The sequence below is a fragment of the Panthera leo genome, chromosome D4, assembly GCF_018350215.1.
Source record: "Panthera leo isolate Ple1 chromosome D4, P.leo_Ple1_pat1.1, whole genome shotgun sequence".
Lineage (NCBI taxonomy): Eukaryota > Metazoa > Chordata > Mammalia > Carnivora > Felidae > Panthera > Panthera leo.
The window spans coordinates 3,835,786-3,846,610 of NC_056691.1; the positions used below are offsets into that span (position 1 = coordinate 3,835,786).

At 51.1% G+C, this 10,825-nt stretch overlaps 1 long non-coding RNA gene across 1 annotated transcript; it reads right to left on the reverse strand.

Annotated features, from left to right (window-relative positions):
* Positions 1 to 436: 436 nt before the first annotated feature.
* LOC122205039 lies at positions 437 to 9,840 on the reverse strand. Its single transcript, XR_006195884.1, has 3 exons — positions 9,426 to 9,840; positions 1,776 to 1,872; positions 437 to 465 (listed from the first exon to the last, which is right to left on the reverse strand). It is a non-coding gene; the product is annotated as an uncharacterized LOC122205039 (long non-coding RNA).
* Between the last annotated feature and the right edge of the window lie 985 nt (positions 9,841 to 10,825).

Consider the following 10,825-nt stretch of genomic DNA (forward strand, 5'->3'; position numbering starts at 1 on the left):
CCTTTACATGTATCCATCTGTAATGCTCAGTGACCGAGATTATGTTTAAATGATCTATACTTAATAATAAATACCACGATAATTCTACCACAATTCTACCACAATAAAATTGATCTCATTTCCTTACAGCTTAGAAAGAACCCACGTAGCATTTTTAACGATGTCTGAAACATATGTTGTGTATTTTCTCAATATTTCCATTTCGATGTATAGTTTTTTTAAAAATGAAAATTACAAGTTATTCAATAACATCAGCAAGTGGACAAGATCTTTGTTTTAAAGGGAGAGTACTTCCGGGGCACCTGGGTTGGCTCAGTCAGTCAAGCTTCCAACTTCGGCTGGGGTCGTGATCTCTTGGTTCACAGGTTCGAGCCCCGCGTCAGGCTCTGTGCCTATAGCCTGCTTCGGATTCTGTGTCTCCCTCTCTCTGTCCCTCCCTCACTCGTGCTCTGTCTCTCTCTCTCCCTCAAGAATAAATAAACGTTAAAAAATAAAATAAAATAAAATAAAACGAAATAAAAAGAGAGTACTTCCTTTGCTGTACAGAACGAGAACTGCACACTCGTCTACACACACCACAGTTCAGGGGGCGATCGGAGGTCATCGAGTGTACTGAGCATTTTTCACGCCCTTAGAGTCCCGACCAGGAGGCCAGTCCATGACCCTTCAGGTGATCTTGGCCCTGAGGTGTCTTGGTGGGCCGTGTGCTAGAACAGCTGGCCCTCCCTACCCCTGCCCGGTCGCCATGACATCTGTGCCCTTCTGCAGCCGAAGCCTCCTCAGGGAGAAATGGACTATTTTGATAAATATTAAGGGTCTTGGGTATCAGAAATTTCCTTCTCTCAGTTGTCAGCAATTTTGAAAATAACATTGCCTCCTCAACGTTTCATTCCTTACAAAGTTAACTAATGGGAAAGCATAGCTTCATTCCCCACGGGATGTGTCCGCTCACTGGTAATGAAAATTCCCTACACTTGACCTTGGAGAGGTTTTCTCGGACATGATAACTGACTTGGTGGAAAATTACTTCTTTCAGGTTTATTTCCACTTCTGTAATAATAATCGGTCATACTGTGGGGCATCTGGGGGGCTCAGTCGGTTAAGCGTCCGACTCTTGGTTTCAGCTCGGGTCATGATCTCACCGTTTGGGAGTTCGAGTCCTGCCTGGGATTCTGTGTCTCCCTCTCTCTCTGCCCCTCCTCTGCTCTCTCTGTCTCTCAAAATAAATAAACTTTAAACAATTTTAAAAACGTAATCAGTCATACTGCTAATAAGATTAATTTGGGCTAATGTTATATAGTTTGCCATAGTTTGAATTAATGTGCCAGGAAACTGGGAAGCGATGAAATCATTCCCCTTCTGATCAAAAAATGCCTCCAGCTACAATTTCAATTACATTCTCCAAATCATCCCTTTACATGTTGACAATATGATGTATTTTTGACAACTCTATTGGTGCATTTTTTGGAAAATATTTGCCTAACTGGGTTTTGCTCTACTTTGGCAAAGCAAATATTAACATAAAATCAATATTAAATATTTAACCGAACGTTCTTTGGCATTGTATCTTCATGTTTCACATTTTTAGATAAGGGTGGAGTTTTTGTGTATTTGTAGTATCACCGTAAATACCACGTACCATCGTGGACTAACGCAGTCTGCTTTCCTGGTGACTCAAACCAGGAGAAAATTCTCGACGGCAGCACGTTTTTCCAAACCCAGGAACAACTCTCAGTAAAGCACCCAATAGAGAGATGTGGGCAGAAACCTTGTACCTGCACATAAAATGAGACTTCCCGCCCCAGACGAGTTTTTCTGTTCCGTTGTCTTCACTGGAACGTTCAAGAGTAATCTGGGACACGGCCTGGTTTCCTGGGGTACAGAAATACATAGTGTAGACCTTGAAAATTCCAGACGTTTCAGGGTATCTAGAAACCCACTCCTTGCTCTCTTAAGTGCTCGGCAAGTTGCCAAATTTTGCGTCCGAGGTGGTTCTGCCTCAGGAGCATCACTGATATCGTGCAATCCCGAAGGCAACACCGGGGGTAATTAGCGCCCACTTGACAGAAAGGGAAACGGAGGCATCTAATGGCAATTACGTGCAGCTACACAGCTGGGATAAAGGTCACGTCTGTCTACCTCAGAGCCAAGACTTGACCCCTGGTCCCTGCTGGTGTCGATCACGTTTGCCTGCATGAGCACACAAACAGCTGAATGAAAATGGTAAATAAACGAAGGACTTATAACCTGATCTCACGGATGTTTTGCAGCCCAGTCTCCCCTTGAAGGAAGGACGCTGAGACCCTCCCTCCCCCGCGGCCAGCTGCTTTGCCCTGTGATGTGGGGCAGTTATGTCCACACTACAAGGTGGTTTCACATTTTGTGAATCCGGTATGTGCTCCCGGATGGACCCAAAGCCACTGGAGGCACAGTCACTGCTATTTTAATGGCACGAGCCTTGACTGCCTCCTTGTATCCTTGTGTTTGCGAACCGGTGATGAGTCACATCAATATTGCAGAATCATGATTTTTTTTTTTCTTTTTTGGCCATAAGGTTTGGAAAATTAAGCAGGTCGAACTGTATTTTGCTAATTGCTCTTTTAATATTCAGAAACGGCGTCCTTTCCCGCAACACCAGCTTCTGCTGAAAGCTCTCCGCTCTCAAGACGACAAAGTTAAAATATAAACGGAATGAGTCGGATGGGTGGATTGGGCCACTCAACCCCAAACGCCAATTAAATTCTGCCCGGTGATGGCACTGACCACGAGGTCTCATGTGAGACCTGGGGGGGGTTGGGGTTGACCGATCGCAATGATTGAAGGGAGACGATTTTCAGAGACAGAGAGAGCTCATAGCGGCTTCTCACTGACGGTGCGTGCAAAGTCCATCCAATACGACGGCTGTGCATTACCGTTGCCAACCTTAGGAGAGGGGGTCCGGCCCATAATGCCGGGCACACGTCTTCCTTCATCCACGTGAAGCACGCGTTACTTTTCCGGTTTTGCAGGTGAGGAAGATGGGACAGGGGATGAAATCATCGGTGGGATCCCAGGTCACAAGCCCGGGCACAACTCGCTGCAAGGGCTGAATCGTAAACACACTGCAGTGTCGACGTGTGGAGGGTGCATGGTGTCGTATCCATGCTGTGTGCTAAGGAATCCCATAAGGAGTGCGATGCATCCGTTCTGTAGCCCACACATCCCTACATCATCCAAAGCATCCCTGCCAACCAAAGCTACCCCTTTTCCGAGTAGCTCCAATTGTATTGAAGCCACCGTGCACATAATTTAAAAAAACAAACAAAAAAAGCACTAATAGAAGCTGAACGAGAATCTTCAAACGTTTGGAAACGTTTTCCAGCCTGGGCTGACCGCTTCCGCCTGCGAAGGTGGCCGGAGGGTGGACGAGGAGACAACGGGCGCTGAGGGAGGGATTCAGACCCAGGCTGAGGCCTCCCCTTCTCCTGCCCCGGGCTGGGGCCAGGGTTTACTGCTCGCTCTAACACAAGGAGGTCTTGCGGCGCGTGTCTGACTGCAGCCTGGGGACAGCGTCAGAGGAGATCTTGAGGGGGTGGCAGGTGGCTGCATCAGGGAAACTGTCAGCGCAGAGGGAGCATGCGTGTTGCCTCCAGACCGGGTGCTCTATACGGTGGAAGAGAGAGCCAGCTGGGGTCCTGGGTCGGCCGTGAGGACAGCTGGGCGGCAGGCGGATCTCAGCAGAGAGAGATCACAGGGGCCTCGGGACAGGGGAGGAGTGGACATGAGCTTCATCGTGTGCAGAGGTCACCTGGGATTGAGAGCCCCGGTCCATGCCACCAAGCTGAGGACAACCCACATTCCTGACCCACAAAATCATGACGTATCGTCAAATCATGCCTAGTGTAAGCCATTCTCCTCTGGGTGTTTTGTTAGGCAGCCAACAGGCCACTTTGAAGGACCATTAAAAACACTCTTTAGGGACAAAATTTGCAGACACAGCGAGCCTGAGGCCAGATCAAGACGGGACCGGTGAAGTGACACTCTCCAAGGAGAGGCCGAGGCTCTGAAATAGCACTGAGAGGAGGGGCCCAGCCTCCTTTCCCGGAACGAGGACCGGCTGGTCAGCAGCAGACATTCGATGTTTGGGTTCCACGTTCCTGCAGCTCAGTCATTGATCAGAGGATCCCGTGGCACCCCAGAAAGAGCAAGTCTGTGGGCTTGCCCAAGTTTTCATCAAAGGCAGGAGAAGAATTCGTTCTGGAAGATAAATGTTAAGACATCAGTTATGCTCTTTCAACGCAGCGAAGGGCTGGACCAGCCCTTCCCACTCCTCGGGACCTGTCTTCTCATGCCCAAATCGGTGTCCTCTAAGTGCTGGGACTTCCCAGAGTCCCTGAGTTCAGCCCAAAGAACCGGGAAGCTCCCGGCAAGCTGCCATGCTGGGCCAAGGACTCTGCAGTGGCTGGTCGTGTGGAGACAGAGACATGGGCACATGGAGACCCCGAGAGAAAGGCTGCACAAAGTTATATCTTCCGGCCACTTGTGGGGCTCCACAGAGACCTGTCTCTGAACTTTTATTACATGACGGAATAAACAGACCCTCATTTGTTTCCGTCTCTGTGTTCTCTGGAACTTGCAGCCACATGCATTTCTAAGTGACACCGTTATTTGTTCGGTCATTTATTCCCTTATCAGGTAGACGTCAGGGGGCCTCGTCTTGGCGGTCACGCCCATGCTGGGGGTGGGGGGTGGGTGCAGGAAGCAAGACAACGTGCCTGCTCAACACAAGGTTAGGTACATTGTGGAGAACAGAAACAAGTAAGCGGGTGAAGCAGCACCTTCATTTAGGAAAATAACATTTCCGTGAAGAAAGACAAGTGGGTGAATGGAGAAAGGGAAGACCCAACTGGCCCGTCTTGTCTGCCATGATCAGGAGGTGACTTCTTGAGTGGATTCATTCGACCCGCCACCTGAAGGATCCAAGTGTGGGCTCTACAAGCATCCAAGCATCCCAGGCCTAGCACCTGGGGCAGGACGCTGGGCAGGAAGCAGGTGGGGGAGGGGAGGGGAGCATGTGGGGCAGGGCACAGAGTAGGAGGAGCTGGAGTCTGAGGGGGTGGGGCCATATTACCCCAGAGGGTTGGAGTTTCTTTGAAGCATGATGGAAAGGCCTTCTTTTTCTCCACCATTTGACCATAGTCTCTGGGAAATCGGCTACGTTCATTTCCAGAATCCAGCACCACGCCCCGGCCACGTGGCAAGCTCCATACATACCTTCTGAACTAAAAACAGAATGTCTGCTCCCAGGGAGAGAGAGAGAGATTCTAGTCAACAGTCATCGATGCATTGAGGCTCCGTAGAAATAGAATTGTTTCATCAGGCATGTTTGAAAAGCCCAGAGAAGATGCTCGGTTTGCCGGGCAAGAAATTACATGGGTGGACATTCCCACGGCAGCCCTGAGCAGACCACTGGGCAGCCTTCCTGGAGGTCCCAAAAGAAAAGACTCACAGACCAAATGACAGTGCTCAACGCACATGGGAATCATACAGGGAGGTGCAGGGGAGTGAGACAGGGCAGGGAAACACGGGAGGGTGGAGAGCCAGTTGGGTGGGGAGGGGGGGCCCACACTTGCTGCACTTGGGTTCGCAAGAACCATGTTTCTGTCTCCCTCCCTGTCTGTCCCCAGCATCAGCCTCCTCGGACACAAGGTGTGGTAACAGGGAGTCGAGGTTGGAGCCAGAGACCCAACAGATGGAAAGTTCCTAGAGCCAAAGCTCACACTGGCCCCACTGGAGAGGTGCGGGGACAAGAACGCTTGGACATAGCCGCACCCCCACGTAGGTAAGCGAGCTGCTCTGCAATCTGTGTTCCCTGCAAAGGACCCCTGGGGGCAGGATGGGTGTCACCAACGAGTGGCCGGTGTACGTCCTCGATCACACGTAATGCCGCGTGCACCTTGCATGTTTAGCGGTGACGAGTTCATCCAGCCCTCCCTTTCTATCGACATCTACTCTGGTGTATGCTGTGCTTTCGCCGTGTCCGGTGTCCCGTGTGAAGTCCGTCCCTACCACTGGGCACCTGTCGTCTGTCACAGACGCGGGTACTTACAAACAATACAGCAAATGGTCTTCACGGAGTTGGTTCGAAAACTCAGCATGTTCAGGCATCGGGCTAAACCCTGTGTCAATAGGTCTGACACGTAAATACATTTTATAAAAAGGCGCACAATTCATCTGTAAATATTTTCAAGAAATAGTGTAGTAACTTGCTTGGAAACACAGTCCCAGATCCATTGCCAATCTAACTGATGGTGATGAGTGAGATACTTGTCATCATTGGAGGCTGGGCCTGAAGGAGGATGCCTGGGGCCTCCCAGTAATGAAATCCTGAGAAATAGGTAGGCACCATCCGAACCATTGCTGGGTTGAGAGTCACCCAATGGACCACGGCTGCTTTGTCATACTTTGCCCGCAGAAGGAAAAACCAAGATGGCAACATAATGGTTTCCACATTTAACAAACTTCCCTGAAGAAAAACCTCTCTTCTCTCCTTCCAACCTTATTTTTTACTTTTTTCTTTTTTAAATTTTATTTTGGAGAGAGAGATTGAGAGCACGAGCAGGGGAGAGGGTCAGAGGGAGAGAGAGAATCTCAAACAGGCTCCACTCTCAGTGAGAGTGTAACACAGGGCTCCTTCCCAAGACCCTGGGATCATGACCTGAGCCGAGATCAAGAGTCAGACACTCAACCGACCGAGCCACCCAAGCGCCCGTTTATTTTCATGTTTTAAAAGCTACTTGCACATCTGTTAACATATCCTCTGGTGAATGTCAGAGTAACTCCACCTTGGAGAAAGGCTGAACAGATGTGCTTCCGACAGGGCAGAGAAACCTCTAGAAAATGTCTCCAAGGGAAAACTCGGAGTCATTGCCGTTTTCCCCAGAGCAAAGGAGTCAAAGCAGGGAGGTCACAAAGCAGAGGGAATTCATTCCAAAAATTAAGTGGCCATTGGCCCAAGAGAACACATACAGGAAAACCATCTAAGTCAGAGGAAAATCGGGGGAGAGGGCCAGAAGTCAACCAAGCGAAGCCCCTCTGCCTTGTGGACTCCCCTCGGGGGCCCCGAACCTGGTTTCCTGTGGCTTCTCAGTGGTCTGCTCCGGGCAGGTCTGAGCCCATGCTATACAGAGACAGGAGGACCGGGGTGGGAAACAAGCTGGGGGCCCCTCTGTCCCCAAAGATCTCCAGAGTCAGGGAGGAGGAACAATCAGAAGGCAGAGGAACCCCAGACCCGGAGACAGCCCTGAAGGGCCTCCCACACCCTGACAGGCTGAAAGAAACCGGAAAGCCAACACAGCCCAGGCCGTCCACACCGCCGTCCTGATGCAGAAAGCCCACAGGGAGCCCAGTAAGACCTCAGAGAAGCCCCAGCCCCATGAGACACAGGACCAGGTCCCAGGAGCTTGGGGCAGGTGTCAAAGAGCACCCATCTGCATTGTGTCCGGACAGAAACGTGATCCACACAACTGCCCACGTTAAGCACAAGCAATACGGAAAAGAAATAATAATCATTTGGTCTTTACACAGATACAGTACAACATAAGTAAACGGACTGTTAGGTAATTTTTAAAAAGAAAAAAAAAAGAACAAAGGAAAGGAAGAAGGTAGAAATCTAACGTGAAATTGCACGTGTAAAGATCTATTCTAGGAGAAAAGGCCCGGCTCACATCAGAATTTTGTTTTAAAACATCCTCGGTGCAAACTTCACAAACAGAACAGCAAGAGACAGAGGAGATGAGTGGCACCGGGTCACCTGCGCACAGAGAAAGTTCAGGTGCTTGTCCACGCGTGCCAAAGGGACGCAGTGGAGGGGGCCTGATGCGGGGGCACGGGAGGCACGTGCCAGACTCAGACCGAGGGCGTCCACACGCAGTGGCCACGTCAGAGGGAAGAGGCCATGCGTGTGGCGATGCGAGACACCAGCTCTTTCCTGCACCCGAGCCAGAGCGTCCACAAACCCGGTCACAAAACGTGACCCTCGCGGACGGGTGCAAAATGATCTACTAAGACACCGGGCACCGTTAAGTTTTCAAATCTGTTATGAAACAGCCGTTCTCCAGACATCTCCACGGGGCAAATCAGGTGACTGACAAGGTCAGGGGCAAGACAGCAGCCTGGCCTCGTCCCCCCGCCCTGAAAACCGCAAATGGCGTATCGCGTGTTACAGGTGCAGGGAAGAAACGGGGACCCAGGACGCCATGTGCAGGCCAGCCGTGACTTGGGTGCAAGTCGTGAGGTGAAACAGCTCAAACGGGTAACAGTCCAAGAGTGTGTTATCACTGCCTGTGGTTTGCAAAAGACGCTCCAGTCCGGATGGTCCAGGGAGGAAGAAAGTGCCGGAAAAGGAGGGGTAGAAAGAGGAAGACACTGGAACAGAAAACCAAGACTGGTTCGGACGGCAGCTGGGTTCCAGGAGGCCCTTGTTATGAACCTCAAGCAAGCGAAAGCAATTCTAAAGCCAACAGGGATCAGGGCAGGAGGAAGACGATGGAAGCTGTCGTTTCCTCCTCTGTCACAGCACCGAGTGGGGAAACCAAGAGGAGGAACTTCTGAGTGTCGCTGGTTGCTGTGAAGGGAACCACCAGAAGGACTAAAAATAAGAATCAAACCCAGAAAAGTCTGGAGGTGGAGGGAAGAGAGAGGAAGCAGGAGAGTGGTAATTTTCTCTTAGTCATAATGGAGTCCACAGATGCAAGGCAAGCATGCTAAATTCAGACGCGGAGGGCTAAGTGTGACACAGAGAATTATAAAAAGAACCACTACAGAAACCAAAAACAGAATCTATGACATTACTAACAGACAGACCCACACGTACACATGTTCCCACATCGAACAACTCGAAAATAGCAAAGGTAGGGCACGGAGCAAAAGATAGAAAACCAGAAAGCTTAAGACCAAATGCATGTTACATCGATGGGGTAAAACAGGAAAATCGCACCTAGAAAAAGAAAAGAAGTTATAAAGTCAGACAGGAAAGACTAACTCTACCGGCCCCCGATTCAGACCAAGGCGAGTTAGCAAAGAATGTACAAGACTAGGGGTGACGCAGGGGCCTGACCTGGCAGGAAGGTGATCCGTGGAACCATCGGGGAATTCTACAGGCAACCTCACGCAACACATTTAAGTTCTTGGAGGAAAGAAGTGACCTTCTAGCAAAATGTAGAACGCCCAGATCGACTCAAGAGAAAGACCGATTTTCACAGAGGAGAGAGGAGAGAGAGCAAGGGAGTCCTTGTCGGTCTCTGGCTGGCCAGCGGCCCGAGGCGCTAACCGTGTTACCCGATGTGACGGCGTCTATCGTGCGGTCTTAAGCTTCCTTTGTCTGTCTTTTGCTCTGTGCCCTACCTTTGCTATTTTCGCGGTGTTTTGTGTAGGAGCACGTGTACCTGTGGGTCTGTCTGTTAGTCGTGTGGAGGTCGTAGAGTCTGTCCTTGGATTTTGTAGTGGTTCTTCTTAGAATTCCTTATACCTCTTCACTCTAGTAAGCATCACGTTGTGGCTGAGCAGGTGGGTTTCTTCTGGCTGTGGACCAGCCACACCTCTGGTTCCGAAACCTGAGATCCTGTAAACCAAAGCATACAGAGCCAGAAAAAAGAAAAAAAAAATTTGCTTAAAAATGGCCAGGCGAGCTTTGTTTGTCGTCTACAGCGGAACCCTAAATGATACAGTGAACACATAACCTAAACAATGTAATTTCAGACTGTGGCCAGAGCTAAGGAGACGGTAAAATGTGATATTGGGGGCCAAGCCTGGTTAGAAAACTAATTTCGAGGAGGTCTGGGTGGTGAAAAGAAGGTGACGGGGCAACACGGTTGCAGGTCAGAAGAAATACAGAGTACGATGCATATTCAAGCAAGGGAAGCGGCAGCCTGGCGGAGCTGGGGCCGGAGGGGTAGAGCAGGGAACAGAACCAGATGGGTCACTCACCGCGGAGAACTTACGGGGTCCTAATTACAAAGTGGAGCCAAAGTCAAGGGCTGTGCAGTAGAGGGGAGCCCCCCCAGAATCGCAGGCCTCGGGGGCAAGGGCAGAGAGCAGTAAGTGGCCGGACGAGAGACCCCCAGGGCTCACTGACCAGGACCCTGTGCTTGGCCAGGCTGTAGACGGGTCGGATGCCCCACCCTCGGTGCCCGCTCTTGAGTCATACCCCTTCCCTGGACCCCCAGCCCGCTCCTTGGCTATAATTCCCGCTCCTTCCTGCTGCACTTGGGGTTGAGTCGGGTCTCTCCCTGCCGCTCGCTCGCATCACAGGGCTCCCGGCACCCACCTCGATGGTCCCGGATAAAAAGTCTCCCTTCCCGTCTCCACAAATGGCAGAATCCTTTTTCCTTTAACCGCAGCTCTTCAGAGAAGTTTCTGGGGGAGTCAGTTCCCTGCTTTCCCTCTCCTTCCCCCCGCCTCCCGTCAGCCCTTCCCACCAGGCGAACACCCTCGGGAAGCGGAGGACAGGGACCCTGTTGACGGGGTTTGTACCGTGGGCTCCGGGACACAGAGCAGGATGGAGACAGGGCGAGTGGATGTGCTGAGGGCGACGGGCAGAATGTCCCGCGCGGTCTGCTCCTCGGCTCTCAGTCTCCGCTCTTGTCTCAGGACAAAGCACAGGGCCCCCAGGGTCCCCTCGCTTACCTTACCGCTGCCGGGAGGTTGGCCAGGACGCCTTCCTCACTAACGCAGTTAGCGGCCCTGAGGACTCTCCAGGTTCCTAAGGGGATGGGGACAGGCACGTACTTACTGTGACAAGATGCCCGTGGGCCCCCATCTGACCCTGGACTTGAGTCCAGAGCCA